The 19,161-nt window shown below is 39.9% G+C and overlaps 1 protein-coding gene across 3 annotated transcripts in view; it reads right to left on the reverse strand.

Moving 5' to 3' along the window:
- The window catches only part of SDK1 (sidekick cell adhesion molecule 1), a 389,575-nt gene that overhangs the window by 216,429 nt on the left and 153,985 nt on the right, over positions 1 to 19,161 (reverse strand). The window lies entirely within an intron of this gene.

The following is a 19,161-nucleotide window of genomic DNA, read 5'->3' on the forward strand; positions in this document are numbered from 1 at the left end:
CAGGCCTACTTTTTTAATATCCATACTGTAAACATTTCCAAGCACTTCAAGTTAGCAACAATAAAACATAAAAACCACTGGTTTAAAGAGAAGAAATAAGCAGAAATTGAAAAGGAAGCAGCAACTCTTTATTTCTATCACAAATAGACCATGCAGTGACCTAAAGTCAAAGCCAGGTTGGATTCATTCAACTAAATGTTGAACAAACAGATCAGGCCAACCACTGGAAACTATGGAATGAAAAGAAAACTGTAATGTCAGAGCAGCATTTTCTGTTGTGGTTTCTGCCCAAACATGATTTCCTGTCAATAGTGTGTCAAACAGCACAGTAAGCTACTGGAAACTATTGTTCTATCAATAGCACTTTATCTTTTAAGGTACATAATAGTCTAAAAATATAAATGGATAATTTTTCAGAAATAAAAGGAGGAATGCTCCTTTCCAATTAATGAGCCAAACATACACAAAGCTGTTGTGTAGCAAAGCTATAGAATTCTAAAAGGTGGAAAGCAAAGTTATAAGAAGATTTATGTAAGAAACTGAAAACTATACCTGCTCCTAAGCATGTGATGATCCCAGTTCCAGGCAAAGCAGCACTATCTGCAGTAAGATCTGTGACACCTCAGTGTAAACACCAGAATATTTTAAAATAAAGTGTCCCAATGTGGCAGCAGCTTTCTGGCCACAGAGAGCAAGGCACAACTTCCCCAGGCACTGTGCTAGGGAAGGCTGTGAGATCAGAGAAAATAATGAGAAACAATTCATATCCTAACTTGCTGCACCTGTTGTTGTGAACACTTGGAATGTGTTCTGGATATGTGTTTACCAAAGGGTGGTTTTTGATTGGCCAGTGGTGATGGTGTTTGGATTCAAGGACCAATTGAGTGCACCTGTATCGTGACTGCGTGTAAGGGTGATGGGTTTCTTAATAAGTATAGTATAATGAAGTGATTGATCAGCCTTCTGAGAAGCATGGAGAAAATGCTAATTATTACCTGGCTGGGGGCCTGCAGAAACATCCTAGAATAGAGGCTTTAGACATTCCAAAGTAAAGCTCTTTTTTTGGGATCCTTTTGTATGTCCTGTTTGAAACCCTGTTGTAGCCCTTGTCTCCAACTCATCATGAACACTTCAGAGGCCAACTCAAGTGTAAATGACACACAATTAAATGACCATACAGATTTTTATGCTTTCAGCATAGGTGGTGTTGCCAAATCTGGGCACACAGGCACTCTTTCAACTCCGCTGATTTTTAAATTACTTGAAATCAAGACACAGGTGTTTTTGTATGACTTACTGCATATTTGACTTCTGAGTCTAATGACACAAATTTCCTTGCCCTAGAGCAATGAAATACATCCAGGACTTCTGGCTGTAAAGCTTAAGGAAATCAGAAGGCCAAAGCTCTTGCAGTAAATCTGGCCGGTCCTCTAGTGGAATGACAGCAACTTCTACTTTAGAAATAGTCCCAGAGGTAAAATAAAAAGTGAAGAACTTCAACTCCCTCCCAATACTGAAGCTTTAAGCATCACACTTTCCCTCTAATGAAGGACAACCCTGCCTTGCTTGCATCTGCTGCATGATCCATAAACATTGTGCCCATTGAGCAGGCCAGGGAAGCCCTGAGGTGTCAGGAGACACAGCATGGTTTCCTGGATTTTATGGCTACAAGAGGCTTTGCAGAGCATTTTTATTCTCAGCACTGAAGAAACACTCGGCTGAGTTCCGTGGCAGAACAACTCACAAATCCTGGGGAAGAGGCATCTGTGATGCCAGCCCAGCTCGTATTCCAGGGCTGGGAACACAGTGCTCCACACCCTGCTGGTGCAAGTAATTCCACTTAAGAGCTGGACCAGCACAGAAAATCTCTGATGCCCCCAAAGTCTCTGCTGCAATCTGTCTCCCTGTATTTATCTCTGTACTTGCAGACGTTCCTGCTGCAGAGGTTTTAGGGATTTGCTCCTGCAACGCAGCAAAATGCTGCTCCCTGCAATTCCCCTCATCTGGAGGAGAGCTTCTATTACCCAGTTAATGGCCAGTAGACACAACAGTTCCATCACCTTCAGTTACTGACTCTTTTTATCCACTTTGCCCAGTAATGAGGATCTCTGCTTGCTCACATTTACGCCACGGCAGCATCAGCTCTCCCCTAATCCTGCCACACATAAAAATGGAAAGATAGATGCAGGAAAACATTAAAATGCCCTTATCACTTGGCTGCAGGGGTATAAACTTAAAATAGGAGATTGTTTTTTTCTGTTGGAAACAAACAAATAAATACATTTACTTAATTTTCTTCTTAAATAATCCTTATGAGCATTGCAAGGAGCCTTTGATTATTACTGGATAGATAAACACTGGAACATTCCATTCTATCTTACCCAGGTTAGATAGAAACAAATCCAATTCCTTCCTGTACATGTTTTTCCCAGGTGCATTAACACGCTCTTTACATTCAAGAACCAACTTTTATTACAAGCTGAGTGTGTAGGGAACAGGGAGATAGGGAAAGAAAACAGAATGAACAGAATGCTAATGAGAAAGAAAAATACAGCCTCAACAGCCAATTCCTTTAATTAGACAGACGTCTATGTTTTTAACTTCCAAGTTTTTAATCCTGTTGTTACTGAACTTGAAAGATGGAAAATAGAAACAATGCTCAAATAAACCCTGCAGGCTACCTTGCTAAAGGAAATGGGAAAATTAACCTCTTATCTCCTAAGATGAAAAATAAGTGTTTTATAAGAGCCAGGTCCATGAGGCCAATAATAACAATACACAAGCCTCAGAATGAAGTCCTGAAAGCAGAGGTAACAAAGAGGGGATAAGGAACAAGTCATAAAGGATGGGGAGATAAATGTCTTGTTTTCTCCCATACATTCTTCACCCAGTAATTAAGAGATTAAATACATATTTGGTTATACTGCAGCCTTACTCAATCATGCAAAACAATCAGAAAAATAACCATATGCAACAAGTCCTGCTAAATTAATAATAATGAAACAGAAAGCCACTTGCAGGTTTGAGGTACTTAAGTCTCATTTCTTGATAAGGATCTTCATGCAAAGGGCCCAAACAAGTTCCCAGAGTTTCCTTGTTTCAAGGTAGTAAAAGCACATTGTTCAAGTGGTTAATATTCAACCCAGAAATGAAGTCAAACAGGTACCCAGGGATTGTAACTTCGAGCTAAAATTCAGGATTACATTCCACAGACATGCAGGCTCACAGTTCCTCAATCCAGGCAAGCCTACACTTCAGCTCTGCAAAGCCAGAGAGACTGCAGGGAAAAAAGGAGCCATGGCACAGCTCGTGTCTAATTGAGTGCTTGTGTATGAGAATGAGCAGGAGAGAGGGCACACATCCCACAAAAACACACAGACACATCTCAGGAGAGGTGTCAGGGCTGCCTCTTGACTGATCCTCTGTCAACTCAAGCACTGAAGTTCCTCCTTCAGCTCATTCAATAGCCAAGGTTTTTGATGTCAAGACTTTAAATTCTGTTCCCCGGTGCCACAAGTGAGCCAGGAGTGTCTACACAAGGCTAGAGTTTATATTCTGTTTTAGTTTTTATTCTGGCATGTTATCATGCCAGAATTGAGCTTTAAGACCTCACAATACTGTTCTACAGATAATTCCAGCCTGCTCAGTTTAGATGACTTCACCCAAAAGGTCACAAATGGAACGTGTTCCTTTTCCTCCCTCTTTCTTTACTCTTCAATGCAGAGTGGCAGCTGAAGAGGAATATTTGAGAAGAGAACACAAGTCACCTTCTCAAGAGCAGAGGCAGCACCAACACCACTGCACTGTTTTCCCTCCTAAGGCAGCAGAGGGACTGTCTCACTTTAAAGCATCTCCTCACTCCAACAGCAATGGAGACAGAAAGGAAAAAAAATTCTTCACCAAAATCCAGCACTTTTGTAAGGAAATTTTCTTCCTACATTTCTATTGTCACTCAGGAGCTGCATCTCTGATGCCTCAAGGATTTATGCAAATACTCTTTGTTGGTAATCTCTATAGCAAGAACAACATTAATAGAAAGCATTTGCCTAGAGAACACAATTCTCCTTTTCCACAGAAAGCAGCTGGAGGTTTATGAGAGTTACTGAGCCCCCTGAAATGCTCTTCTTCCACCCATCACCCTTTCCTGCTGCACACCCTTCCAGCCTGGGACACAGCAGTGACTCTGTGCATGCACATCCCAGCCCTGGGACAAACTGCCAGAGCTCCCATTCCTGGGAGCCACACCAGAACGTACAGGGTGATGTTAAATGAACCTGTGAAGATGGATGAGGACCCCCAAAACTCTGCATTTCCAAGCTCTATTGCTCTGGGTTCTCTGCTTGCTTTTTCTACCTTTGCTGGGGTCAGAATTGATGATCCATAACCAAAATCCATGTTGACGTGACTTTTTTTGTGCCTGGGTGCAGGTTCAAACTTCTGATTCCAGGGTATAAATTCTGCATACATATATTAACTAAACCTCTATAAATGCCATGTCTATATAAGTGATATACAGAATATAGAAAAAGTCTGTAATATGCTACAGATTATACTTTTGGAATATATCTACAGATCCTCTATATTCTACAGGACATATCTATAGATATTCTATCTATAATAGGAAATCTGTTACATATTCTCTATCTACAGGCAACTTTCTGTTGGAAGGCCTGTGTTGCAGAGTCTAAGCCATTGTTAATTAAAAAAGACACCACTCAAATTACATTTTACTCTAGTCCTTCATTTGTGTCTTCACACTGCCTGCATTTCATTCTTCAGTCAGTTGCTTCAAGAACTCCAGGGAGAAAAATAATGTGTTGCTGTGAGGATATGCCTGTGCTCCTCTTTAAGCTTTAAAGTTGGCTTCCAACAGTCAAAGAAATAGCAGGAAAGGGGAAGGTTAAAAACTTTGCTTTTCATCTCTGCCAAAACAGTAAAAGAAAAATGAGATTGCTGAATAGCTGACTGACTGCAGAATCAACACAGCAGTGATCTGCCTATAAGCTGCAAAGGGCAAACCCAAGGCATCTGCTTAAAAGCTTATGCCAACTGTGGGATAAAAAGTAAGGAAGCCACAATAAAACATAATTATTACAGGGGCTATAATTATGGCATTATTCTTTGGTGTATTCAATGTTGTGCACATTAAACCTTGTACACTGTGAATATTTAATGATTATATGCTTACTCAGAGCGCTTTCATGTCCTTAAAATACAGGTATTTTTCTTGTATTAAGAAAAAATTACACATAATTTTTTTCCTAAGGGTCTGCTGTTGAAAGAGATGGACAATATTCTGTGAGTCTTCTGCAAATTTAAATCTCAAAGCTTTGGAACCTGTGTGTTTACAGTCACTGCATGCCAATTTTCAGTAGTTTTTGGAACAATACTCCACCATCTTGACCTCAAGAAAACAAAATGTAACCTGTGAGTGGTCAGCTGCAGCTGCTCTGTCTTGTCAGCTGTAAGAACTTCCCATCAAAAGTAGCAGCAGGTCTCTAAGGAGGCTGAAAAACTTTGGATACATGCAAACATTCTTCATAGAAACAAGCCAAAGATGTATTTCTGCACTCAGGAGCAGCAGGAAGGAAGATTCACCAAGTGCCAACAGAGCAGAAAGCTCAGGAGTTTCTACTGAACTGCCTCTCTGTAAACCATGCACCCAGGAACCATGAAAAGAATTCAGGTTTTAGTATGTAATACAGTATAACAGGGCCAGACATACAATTTCCCGTATTTTATAAGGATATAAGTGAAAAATTACCAGATTTTTTTTGGCATGCATTGAGGCTTCAGTACAGTAAATACTGGCAATGGCTTTATGATATTTTGCATATTCCACCCTCACCTGAATGAAGAGCACAACTTGATGTGTCTGGGTTTTTATATTGAAAAAGACTGACTTTTTAAACAGCTTATTGATTTTTTGGGGGGTCAGCATTCTGGGCTGTTGTAAGATTGCCAATAGCTTTGCTTAAAATGTGACTATTTCCAAACAGCCACCTTTAAATCACTGCAAATGAAAGCAGAAGAAACAGATTCCAGAAGTGCTGGTTGGCTCATCCTACCAGGATGGGAAACTTGCAAATCACCCAGCACAGAACTGCTGCTAACTCTTCTCAAAGTACAATTTCCCCGTTTTCCACCCCTTTGCTGGTAACTTCTGGCAGACCAGACCTCCTCACAACTCACAAAGCAGGATTGAAAGCCCTGCTGAAATTAAGATGTGTGACATCTGCTGCTCTACTTGTACCTACCAACCACAGGGGGGTCCAGCACAACTCATTTCTGACACATATAAACATATATTTGCTGGTAAATGACCTTTCTTTTTTTGTTTTGTTTTGTTTAGGAGATTACAATTAGTTCTTTTGGTTGCTTATTACAGCATTTTTTTCCAGGAATGAGAGGTGAGCTGACTGACATTTAATTTCCATATTTCTTTTTTCCCCTTCCTAAAAACAGCCATGACATTTCTTGGTGTTTTGCATCCCAGGCTCACATCCTGCATTCGTTCCCCAGGATAACTGCCAACCATTCCAAAATCATTCCGTGGCTTCTCCAGGTAACCTAGATAAAGATCACCTGTCCAATTGATTAAGAAATATTTAAGCTGTGACATCAAGTACGAGGGATGGTTATATATGTAATAAAGATGAAATATTGCTTGTTTTCAAAAGCGCCGTGATGTTCTCATGTTTTTTATTATTACTTATTTCCAATTTATTACCTCAGCAACGCCGCATGCTCTATCATTCCAGCTAGCCAGGGAGCACTTCTGATCCCCAGGATATGGTTTGTGGCCTTGAAAGGATATTGAGTTAAAAAGAAAATTAATGTGAACTAAATTAAGCCCCTCAATGCATGCCTCACTTTTTAAAACTGAAGCTAAATCACAGAAGCACAGGCTCCCAGGTTGGAAGGGGACCTCAAGGGCGATGATGTTTGATAATGCTTCCCAAGCCTCCATGGCAATCCAGCCCTGAGCATTTGCTGCTTGCTCTGTGCTGCAGCTGCTCCCAGTTCTCCATCTGGAGGACTCCAGCCATCCAACACAAGTCCCAAGGTAAATCTCAGGCTCTGGGAGGAAGTAATTTAGATGCTTGCTAGAGCAGCTGATAAAAATAGGAGATTTCCTCATCCCGTGCTTTGTAAGACTCGTGATCAGGACAGAGGGAATGGAGAAGAGGAGGGGAGGAGAAAGAAGAGAAGAGGAGAAAGAAGAGAAGAGGAGAAAGAAGAGAAGAGGAGAAAGAAGAAGTTTCCGTGTGTCCTGGGAAACCCAGCAGACCAGAACACACCATGTCTGGAAGCCAGACCTTATCTTCCCCTGCTCTACAAAATGAGGAATGGAGAGACAGAAGTGAAGGCAGAGAGATATGAAGAGAACTTCTGCTTGTTTTCATTGGTCATGGTCCAACACAACGGGATCCATGTAGGAATGTGCTCCTTAGCACTGCCTGGGTTGGCTTGACCATCAATTTCTTGTTCTCTAACTACAAAAAGCCAGCTGATCTCCTCCTTTAGAGTCATGCAAACCATTCAAACATTGGCAGATGGAGTTCTGGGCAGAAAAGAACAGCAGCAGAGAAGCAACACAGCCCCCCAGAACAGCTGGGTATGTCACACACTGAATATTGATGCAAATTCCACACTCAGGTACTAACTAAATGCACATTAAGAGACCACTTACACAAGCCTAGTTGTTAGTAGTATTTCTCAAAGCAAGTTCCACGTGCTCTGGGGCCAGGAGTAGGAATTCTTTTGTGTTAAGAAAAGGATGTTGAACACTATCTTTTTTGCAAAGTCTCTCCATTTCCCAACCAGTTCTCGTGTCTGGGGTCACAGAAGTGGCATTTTTGTTTTGTTTATACAAAGCAATGAATGTTTTAACATTTTCTATCAGTAGTATTTGTAGTATCCAAGGTTGGCCTGTTCCATGGCCTTCTATCACTTGATATTTAAAGGCTTGTAGATAATTGTGGAATATTTTGCATATTACTTGGTGCTGTATGTACTGTTCATAAATATGTATTACCTGGCACAGTGTGTGTACCAGTCATAAAAGTTTAATGGATTTAAGAATTACCTTAAGAAGAACAAAAATTGTACTGGATATTTGTGCATTTATGAGCACATACACCCTACCCTTGTAAGTACATTTGCAAATGAAAAAGGAAATAGAATGGAAAAGGGATTTTTCTAATCACACCTTTGACAAAATAATGGCATCATTATCTTTCCTACATTAGGAAACTGTAGAATATTTCACTTTCAATCATTTATCTTCACTGTTTGTTTCTGTAAAATCTTTCTCATACCTGAGCAAATTGCAAAATGTAATTTCAGAACCCTAAAAAATCTGCTAATTCAAGAAGGTAGAGCTCTAAAAATATCTCTGTTATCAGGGGTTTCCAGGAAGTAGATGTAAAAAAGGGAGAACTAATTCTTAGATTATGCAGTGTACCGATATGAAATCCATTCGATTAAAAAAACCAGAAAAACTATTTTTTTCCAACCAAGCCATAAATTTGATTTGTCTCCTTCCCTCTCAATTTTTAAACTAACAGCTCCAACTTGTTGCTTCCTCCCAGGCTCTTTCATGCCTCCAAGTCTAATGGAAAAGATCCATAGACACCTCCAATATCCCTGCAGCCACCTCCAATATCCTGTTTGTCCCTCTGCAGCTCCAGCACCACTCAGAACTTCAAAGCATCAGGACAGACCGAATTGGGATCCTTGTTTTTCTAAAGAACTGACTCCATGAGATAAGAATATCTTCATTAGCTGCTCTCTTTATGGAGACAATGAATCAATGAAGGAATTCTGACTCCAGTGAATGAGAATGAACCCTCGAGATAACTCAGTTTGAAATGTGTAAAACTTCCAGGGCTTTAGATACTGCTGATATTGGAGCTGCTCTGAGACAGCTCTGGGTTTCCTCTCTCATGGCAGTTTGGTTTTATTGAACAGCACTGGGGCATGGCCATAGCAGGGGCTGCTCGCTTTGTCCTTCTGGAGCTTTCCCAAATGAAGGATTTGCTTGAGTATTGGGGTTTTTTTAATTTCAATGAAATAGTTCATAGATTAGAAAAATTCAAATTATGGATGGTAAACATTGCATTCCACAGAAAGCATCTTGTGTGATTAGACCTTAGTTTTCATAAGTGGAAGGATTCCAATTCCCTTTCTGGTGTTTGCAATTGAGCTGCTGAGAAGATACTGCTCAGAGATCCTTACTGTGGGAAATAAATTTGAATAGTTCATTTTCTGGAAGGCCTTGAATAAGTAGCTTTCTTATGCATTCATTCTTTAAAATTACTCAGTTTATTACAGTCAGTGCCACTGTTTTATTGTTCCCCTTTTAAATTTATTTTTAGCACCAACAACCAAACAAAGCATTACAACTATAAACTCCCATGGGCTAGTTTGACTTGAAATTTAAAAATGCAGAGTTAGCAGGGGCAAATGGGGAGATATTTTTAAGTCACACACATAAATTAGGCAGAGGGAAAACAGGTTGCATTGGATAAGTTTAAATTTAGATCTGGTACTGCAGTTCTCAGTAGTGTTTTGCAGTACATCCTAGCCTGAATAAATACAACAGTAAGATGAAGTTATTCGAAATCTCCAGGTAAATTAGCAGCTCCATCCACAGCTGATAATGTGCAACACTGCCCAAGTTATTCTACTTCATGGAAGTGAGGCCCCAGCTAGACAAAATTACCCTTTCACAAACTTTTTCTCCAGAAAGCCCCCTACAACTTCTATTAATTAAAAATACTGATTTCAGTTAAAGTCAAAGCACTTTTGCATGTCTCCTGAAACAATTCCTTCACCAATGCAGAAAGGGGCCATCACTGGGAATTTTACATGGGAAAGGAATTAATCTATAAAACATTACAGGGAAAACTTACCTAAGTGTGATACAAAAAATTATAGAAAACTTATTTTGGAACAATAATAGAGGGGGAAAAGTCTCTCTCTCTCTTTTTTTTTTTTTCCTTCTCTTAAGGAAAAGTGTTTGCTTCCTGAATTATGAATCTGAATTTAGCATCTGACAAAGTCATGATTACTCTCAAAATCACACTGATTCATTTTTTTACCACCTTTTATGCATGTAAGCTGACAGCAATATGGATATGTATGCAGTCTATATATGACTGTATTAATTAATCTAATCCCTTGACAAAAAAAAAGAAAAAAAATGGAATGGAGAATTTACAAATGAGGATTTAAACAGAACTTTCAAATCAAGGAACTACAAATCAGAAATCCTGTGGAAGGCAGCCCACAAAGGCAAAGCCCCAAATCTGTAAGGACAGAGGCAAAGCCCACCCAGAGCCAGGCACTGAGATACAGTTATTAAAGGTGCTGAGAGCAATTCAATTTCCAGGCTGGGAGCAGAAATATCAGGCATGAGAGGGGATTTCTGCAGAGACTCGAGTAACTGCTCTGGCTTACAGATATTGATCAGAGCATGCAGATGAAAGGCAAACTCAGAGCTGGGCTTACAGACAAGCCAAAATATTACTGCTGTCACAAAATCAAGACATGTCCATTTCCCCCTTTTTAATTAGGCACTTCAGAAAGTGTGCAGTGTACAGCTCCTCCTAATTTCACCAATAACTGTGAGTAAATTCCCTCTTCAGTTTAAATGCAGGATTAAGCTGGTTGCTGAATCAGCTCACTCTGCCTCTGGAACTGCTCAGACTGCTACAAATTTAGGAACTACTTCTTAGAGATGCAGAGTTAGTCAGAATAAATCCTGTATCACAGCTCCCTCAGTTGCTAGGTCTTTCAGCTTTTGCTTTTAAAGGGACACAAGCAATGAACTGCAGTAAGTCAAGCATCCTGTGCTCTTCTAACATTTATTTTCTTTCTATTACAGTTGTTTGGAAAGCAACTGTGGCACAGCAATCTTGCCAGGAAGCCCCAAAAGCCCATCTGGATTCTGAAAAGCAGAAATTGCTGCTTGACTCTGGAGTTAACTGGTCAGACTCACCTCACCCTGGGAATACAGATAAATATACTGTAATAGTGTATTTTAGTGCATATAGTATGTGATATTTTATATATATATATATATATATATATTTATATATAGGATTTATATGGTATTTACTGTAGAGGGCAGGGCTGGGAAATTAGGGATAGAGGCACCATTTCCTCCATGTCCCACCCTGTTCCAGATGGAAAGAATTGAACATGTTCTGGCTTTCCTGGCATTTATAATACCATACATATATATAATTATAGAAGAATCAGGAACTTTCTGGTTGCTGCAGACAATTAATGCCCAAATACACAATGTATCTGCCACAAACAGCCTCCCTCAGCAGATTCAGGGCTGGGGCCATTTCATTAATCAGTGTTTGCCCGAGGCACAGCACACGAATTCCCTAAATTGCTGCCAGGGTTCCTCGATCATCCTTTGGCTTCAGAATGAGAATTTCTCCACAGGCACCACCCTGCTCAGCCCAGCCATTCCCAGCCTGGAGATGTGCAGGACACACACCCTGGCAGCTGCTCTTAGGGGTGCAAATCACATCTCCCAAGCTGAGGTGCAAGAAGAGGACACAGACAATGAACGGTGAAGGAGAGAGGGCAGAGGAGTCCAAACCTGCTTGGAAACTGTCATTCCTTTAAGGCAGAATTTGACAAGAACTCTGAAAATGCTGTCAGGTAATTAAAGACAGATGCTACAATTCCTGACTTTAAAGGAAGTCAAGACCATTTAACACTTTGCACGATCAGAATATTAAACAAACACGATCAGAGAGGATTGTATCACACATGAGAAGTAAGGGGTTATGTTCTGCATCCTTACTGCAGCTCTATTAAAATCAAAAACTTTGTCCAGCCTAGAAAGGAATTTTCAAAGGTTTTAGACCTTTTGGTTTCAAAGTGTCTGCTTATCAAAGGTACAGTTTTGTGCACTATGAATGAACAAATCAGCTGCATAAAATTCAGATATTTCAAGCACAGATTCAGAGATGACACCCTTCTCATTTTTAATTTTCACTCAAAAAAACATTGACTTTTCTTCTTAAACACATCCCCACACTCTACAGACCCAGAATACTCAGACACAAGACTGCAGTGGCTGAAGTCTCCCAGCACTCACACCCAGATCCTGGGGAACCTCAGGTGAGGAACCTCTGCTTTCTGTTAAAATCACCTCTGACAGTTCCATATCATAATTGTCAAGAAGTTATATGGCCATTTAATCAAGATTCCATTTCAGAAACTAGACCAGCTTCTGAAGATCTAAGTTCTTTAAAACAAAAAAGGTGATATTTAAATAAGCAATCCAGTATGAGTGGAAGACTGAGATGCCTTGAGGAAGAGTATCAGAAATTCTAATGGTCACTGCACAATTTCCAATTCCAACTAGTAGAACAAATCCACAAATAATTAGGTTAAAAAAAAACCACCCCCAAAACCAAAAAAAAAACATAAAAGAGGGGAAAACTTCCAGATGTTTAAGGCAAAACAATTTTTTCTCTACATATCAGACCAATGTGAGATGACTTTTGACACCAGCTCTGTCTACTTAAAAAGCCCCTTTTGTACCTAACCTGCAAAAACAGCTCTCACTGATGAGTTATGCCACTGGAATGTGGTATTTTGATGTGAGATAAAAAGTCACCCAATTTGAGAACATATTTAGGAAAATAGCATGAGCAGCACTGAAAAGCAGCTCACTTTGAAAGCTACTACAGTAAGGCAGCTTCATATGGAAAAAAATGTGCTTTTATTTATTTTTACACATCACCTCCCACAAGTGTTAAGACTGTTCACCTTCTGGCATATACTAAAAGCTCTTGCTGAGTTCACAGACATCAAAGACTTACTGGATTCCACCACATGGCTTAGCTCTTGCACAGAATTATTTTATAATAGTGGAGGAACACTACTAAGAAGTGACCATAGATTATAAATCTGAGAGATCTACTGAGGTGTTTTCAAATTTTTTAGTACTGTATAATATAATTCTAGAATACAAATAACAACAACAGCTTCTAGAGGTTGGCCTGAATGAAAAACTTTCAATACACTGGATTGTTATCAATTGCTGCACAGCACCTACAGAAGGAGTTGATGTTATCCCCACTTTTTGCCCCTTGGGACCATTTGAGCCAACAGCACAGACCATTCTGGCTCCAGCACCTGCCCACACCAGGGCAGGGATTTATCACAGGTTCTTTTTACACAGCTCCAGCCTGAGATGGACAACCTGGCAACCTCAACATCTGCACTTCTTCTATCCAAAATCCATTTCAGCGATGGGCGTCGAACCGCTCTGCAAGAGAGATTGGATGTTTATTTCCTAAAATTGAATATACAGGGTAAGTTCAGGCAGAAGGACAGCAGAGGAAGGGAGGAGGGAAAGAACATCAATAATTTAGTGTTGTCTTTGTTAATTTAATAACTCACTGAGGTATTCTATTAAAGTGTCATGTACTAAAAGCACCTCTTCAGAAGGGATGCCAAATTCTCTTCAGTGTCAAGGAAGTTTAAGCCTCCAAAACAAACAGATACCTTCATCTAAGAGCATTTAGCTACTTTGTATTCCTGCCTGCTAATGTCTCATGTGAATTGTTTTTAGTGGTAAAATTTTGTCTATAATGTGCAAGCATTGCAGCACTTTGAAGTAATGAAACCCAATGGACCCTTCATCCTTATTCTGTTTATGTTATATAATTATAAACTCATTATTTTTATATAAAAAATGCTATTGTAATCTAGAAAAGGATGCTACAAGATACAGCAAATCAATCTGTCAACCTTGCAAACCAAACATAAATCTGTCAACCCCACGCTGATGACAATTGTTGTTTGGAATGGAAAAGAGATATGACTTATGATCATAAATAGCAAAACTCAAAAATTAAACTGAACATTAAGCTGAGCTGTTTTCCTGCCTCTTTCTCATCTTGCTAGCAATAAAAACTCTGCTACCTGAGCCCTGCTGGCTTCCACCTGTGCAGCACCACTGTCTGCACTGTGCATGATCTCAGCACAGCCACTGAGCCACTCCTGGTCACTCCTCACATCCCAGTCCTGAGCATGGAACTCCTGTTTTAAAGCCCTGATTTACTGCCCTCCCTTACACTGGAATTAATATCTATCTTTAAAACCCCATTACTCTGCAGGTACTGAAATTATTTTTTCAAAAGTGAATTATTTTCACTTATGTTTCCAGTGCTCCTTATAGTGGTGTCCTGTGGTGTTTTGGCCAAATAAGTCAACAAAACCCAAAGGACTGGGTTTAGTCTTTTCTTTATCTCCTCCTGACAGTCACTATCAAAGGAACACCTCAGCATCACTGGGGTTCCTTATCAACTGTACCAGAAGAATGACTGAGTCACCACCACCACAGCCATTCCTGTGGAAGTTCAGCACCAGGAAGAGAATCTCTGTGTGCTCTAGGTTTGTACTGCATTAAAAAAAAAAAAGAAAAGGTAAAGAGCAGAATAAGCCCCCATGGCAGCACAACTGTCAGTGGTACAAGACCTACCAGCACAAGGAAATCTATTTTCAAAGCAGCTGGAATCCCACATGAGAAATCCTTACTCATTCATGCAAGAAAACATTTTTGTTGTAAACTTTCAGGAAACTGAAAGCTGCTTGTGAGGAAGGAATGGCTTGTCTAGGAACAAATTATATGTGCAAGATGACAACAGAGAAGTATGGAGCTGGAAGGGACATGTGCAGCATTGCTGCAATCAACACTGATTGCTAATTTTTTTTTGACACTAAGTTTTGTGAGACAAGACTGTATCCTGCTATAAGTATATTGTGCTTACTCCCTTGAGCCAAGATCATATTTTATCCAGCAACGGAGCTTCTCTGTTTAAACCTGCTGTCAAAGCACACTGAGAGACAAGTCTCAATAAGGAAAAGGATGCAGTTGACCAGTAAATTATTCCTCTACATTACTACTCTTTTTTATCTTAAAGCTTCTCTCTTGCAAGAACTCTAAGCAGTTTATTTTTACGATGTTTTATTTGTTCTGCAGAGTGCTGCTGCCGAGTGGTGTCTCCACTTCAGTTAATGCAGAGTAATCCTGTTATACAATACAAGCCTGTATTCTCCAGAGTTTCAAGGTAACAGCTTTTCTGTTCAGACTCCAGAAGATTGGATGTTTAGGATGTTTTCTCTGCTGCTCTTCACGCTTCCAGCTGCTCTGACAATGATGGTATTTACAGCTGGGGGAAAATGCTTAATAAAATTACAAGAATCTGCTAGAGGAGGATTCAGGCAGTGATGTGCCATCAGCTTGGTCTCTCTGACATGTTAGAGCCATTCTGAAGTAAGTCCTGGGTGAGGGCAAACTGCACATTTCCAGTCCCACCTGGCTTCCATGGCCAATCTTTATAGTGCACATCTCATTCTGGTTCTGCACAGCACATGACTGGACTGCAGGAAAGGACACATATGATCACAAAGAATTCCCTGACCTCTCACAGCCTAATTAATCCCATCTCCATTTTCACACCGTGTCCCCAGGTCCCTTTGACAGTAGCAGAGGTGAAAGCTGCACTTAGTGCAAACACACAGCAGCACTGCAATGGTAAGATCTGTGTTCTGCTGCCTCTGCCACGCAGAACTGTGCTCTGAGGACTGTGGAGTGAACAATTTGTAGTAAACAATGTGAGTGGGACATTCAATAAAAAATTCTTTAGAGTTTTTAACCCCAGACAAAGAGATCTCACACTGTGGTAAGGGCATAGGATGCACACAGAGGGCACTGCCTGCTAAAGGCTCTGCTTTAAACAGGTCCATCTAGCAGGGGGTCCAAGCTTTGGAGGAAATATTAAAGCTATGGGGATGCAAGATAAAGCATTGCCTGCCTAGAGGCAAAGCCAGCAGGTGGGAGAGACCTCAGGCACAGGAAAACATCCCCAGTCTTTCCCAGATATGTGTCTCAGTCACAAATATCATTTGTCAACAACTGTCCTCTTCCCATTGTCCCATTGACAACAGAAGGGTCCAGTGTATATTCCAGCCATTTTTAAGGTCAGTTTATGTTTTCTGTGTTCTCAGCACAGCTTAGCACTCCAGAAGATTTCGGAACAAGCCCAGGAGAATGCTGACTTCAGTAGTTTCAAATCTTAAAAAAGTGTAACTTAAATTGACTTCCCAGCTGACACTGTGGCACCTTCCAAAGGGTCTTTTTCTCTGAGCTTGTTTCTGCCTGTAATCAGCATCCTGGCAGAAATCTTATCACTGTCAATCAGGATGGAAATATTAACTGGGGAAAAACACGTCTATTTAGGCATCCTTGGTTTCATCAACTCTCTAGAGTTTAATTATGAATAATTTTAATGTTCAGGCAGAGATTTAGGAGCTGTGTGAATAATACATACAGATAACAAAAGACAGAATCAATAGTTGAATAAATGACGAGGGTCAGACATACATTTTCAGAGGACAAGAAATATTTACTAGGCCTTACTCTTCAGTGATCAGTTCTGAATAAATTCATACTATCACTAAAAGTAGCATAATTTATTTAGAATAAGTGGGTGGAAAGGTAAGCATCATAAACCAGCTTTTAACTGACAGCTCATCAGAACACTCTGCTGAAGATGATAATGTATTTTGGAAAAGGCTTTAGGAAGAAAAAAAGAATTTTAAGGTTGAATAAATAGTTGTAGATATGATGCTTTGCCCTCAAGAGTCCTGTTTACTCATTGAGGCAGATTTTTTCAGGAGAGAAAAGCACATTGAATAAATATAACCCTGTTTTTCCATTATGAACAATATAATTCTACAGGAGAGGAATGCAGGAGCCAGTGGCCACCATTCCCCACTCCTGTCCTGTATAGAGATTCCAAACTGGATTAGAATATTGGAAGGAAGACTTGAGTTCACAAAGCACACTTCCAGAACTGAGCTGGTATTTTACTGGAGTGAAGCCCATTGGTGCACAGGGAAGGAACCTGGGATAGTGGGAGGTGTCCCTGTGCACGGCAGGGGTTGGAGCTGGATGAGCTTTAAGGTCTTTTCCAACCCAATTCCATGGTTCTGTATTCCCAGCTCACTGTATTGACTGAGTGAAGGATTTATGAGAACAAGAGAATAGAAAAATACAGTGAATGCATTTCTAAGATTGCAGCATTATTCACTAAAACCCCAGCAAAGTGACATAAACCAGATGTGAAATTACACACTAGGTCTTAAAGCAAAGCTCCAGCCGAAAGATTAATGTCTGAGAACACAGAATCATCTTCAGATCTTCCTCAAAGTCTCACTTCTGAAGCAACACCTCTTTCCACCCAACACCCTGCATTTCAGGGCACAAGCCAAGGTAAAGGTGTCTGCCTTTGACTCCTTCTTTGTTGTCTGCATTTGCCTTGTCACCATTTACCAACACAAATAAAATCTCTGTGAAACACTACTCTGCTCTCTGCACTGCCCAGCTCATTCTAGCTCTTCACAAAATTATTGACCTTAAAAAACCAGATTTTTACTGGGTCAAAAAGCCCAAAAGATGGAAAAATATTTTCTTTCCAGTGGTTTCCGATGATGCCAAAAAGAAACAACACCTACAGCACGGGCAACTCTCAATATTCAGTGCTTAGATTTAAAGATCTGATCACTTTTTTTCTGGGCTATTTTTGTGCAAAAGAAAACCAGATGAAAGCATAGTTGACAAACTCCTGGGTCAGAGATTTCTAGTCCTTTCTCACTCTGAATTAGGTGAGGCTCGCAGGAAGGCAGTTTGCAGAAAGAACTGATTCTGAAAAAGCTTTCATCAGCTGCACTGGGAAAAGATGTCTGAATATCAAAAAAACATTTTTCTCCATCCCACAGCACCAGCTAACTCTCTATTTAAATCTTCAAAATAAAACATCCAAGGAATGGGAGGACATGCAGTTTGCAGGTAATGATATTTGGAGTCTGAGATGGAGCAGATTAGTGAAGCATGAACCCACCAAGCATTCGAACTGAGATGGAGGAAAAATGAGTTTGCATATTTTATATTTCCAATGTCTATGAAATACCAAGGAGGTAACACTGATCTCACAAGCACTGACAGGATTTTCTGAACAAGGAAAGCTCTCCTCACTTGTTTGTGCAGTGCAAGGTGCTGGTCCTCAAGCACAGAACATCACCTCTGGCACTGAGAAAAGTGATGTCACCACGTCCCATTGTGGTGAACAAACTCCAGCCCTCTTCTCTTTCATTACAAGCCTAAAAGGTACCAAACACCCACAAGCCCTCTCAAAGCAATGTTTTTAAACTGTGCATGTGGATTGTTTGAGAACTGTAGTTTCAGTCTATTAATTGTCAACTGATGTGTTTGTTCTTTGGCCTACAAAAAATTAGTAATGAAGATTTACTCCAAGGTTTTCCACTTCAGATTTCCCATTTGACGATTATGATTCTATAAATAAATAGTGAAAAAATACTGTTATGCCAGAAAATGCTATAAAAAAGACAAAAAAATGTGTTTCTCCCAATCTTAAAGAGATAGTCAAGGTTTATATGCCTATAAATGGAATTACATCATAAAGTGTGAGAATCCATTTGTAAGTGTAAAAGCTGAAAGCCAAAAACTGTTCTAACAGTGCCATATCTAGCAAAAAAATGGGCAGAAAAATAGTGAAACTCAGCAGGTGATCTATTTCTATTTGACAATAATTCCATAATTTTAATAAAGAAAAGATGCCCATCAGTGTTTCAGACTTTGTTCAATATTACCAAAATAGAGACTACATTGCATCCATTTGAATAACCAAATTCAGTCATCTGCCATTTGATCAATACTGTCAGGAGACTGACCCAGTTCCAGCTCTGTGGAAACAGTGGATTCCTCTAAAAAAATTATTTTCCTTTTATTTTTCTGTGAGTAGCCAAGGAAAACCTAGTCAAGAATCTATATCTGGAATTTCTTTTTGTTTTAGCCCCTAAATTCAATTATAACCCTAAAGACTGTTTTATTAATAACATTCAGCTTCTTTAGCCAGACTTCCAAAACAAATTAAATTAATTCTTTTTACCACAAGATTTCTACATTTTCTCCTCTATCAGAAGAAATTTAATGCAGATCCAAAAAGCTGGCTGGATCCTAAGCTGCTCTCAAGGCTCCCAACACTGCAAAGAATTGTGTTCCTGCAGCTCCACTGGGTCCAGGAAAGACAGAAG

The sequence above is a fragment of the Agelaius phoeniceus genome, chromosome 16 (genome assembly GCF_051311805.1).
Source record: "Agelaius phoeniceus isolate bAgePho1 chromosome 16, bAgePho1.hap1, whole genome shotgun sequence".
Lineage (NCBI taxonomy): Eukaryota > Metazoa > Chordata > Aves > Passeriformes > Icteridae > Agelaius > Agelaius phoeniceus.